The following is a 297-nucleotide window of genomic DNA, read 5'->3' on the forward strand; positions in this document are numbered from 1 at the left end:
TGTCGAAGTCAACAAATAATTCCTTTCCAAATTAAAGCGGCGTAAGCTTTTGAACACTTAAGAAACGCCTCCGAAAACACTCTGTTTGCAGTTTTGAGGATGAAAACCAGCTTCGTGTATTAGGAAAGTAGAGTTAAAACGACGCTTGGAGCGAGAAATATTAGAAGAAGATATAAACGACATTCATTTACCGCCTCCTGTTTGGTTGCCGACGAAACGGGTTCCCGCGCTTTTTTCCCGCTCTTTGACACACGGGACATCTGCCTCGAAACTAAGTAAACCGAAGGTGATAGGCCT

The sequence above is a fragment of the Montipora foliosa genome, chromosome 11 (genome assembly GCF_036669935.1).
Source record: "Montipora foliosa isolate CH-2021 chromosome 11, ASM3666993v2, whole genome shotgun sequence".
NCBI lineage: Eukaryota > Metazoa > Cnidaria > Anthozoa > Scleractinia > Acroporidae > Montipora > Montipora foliosa.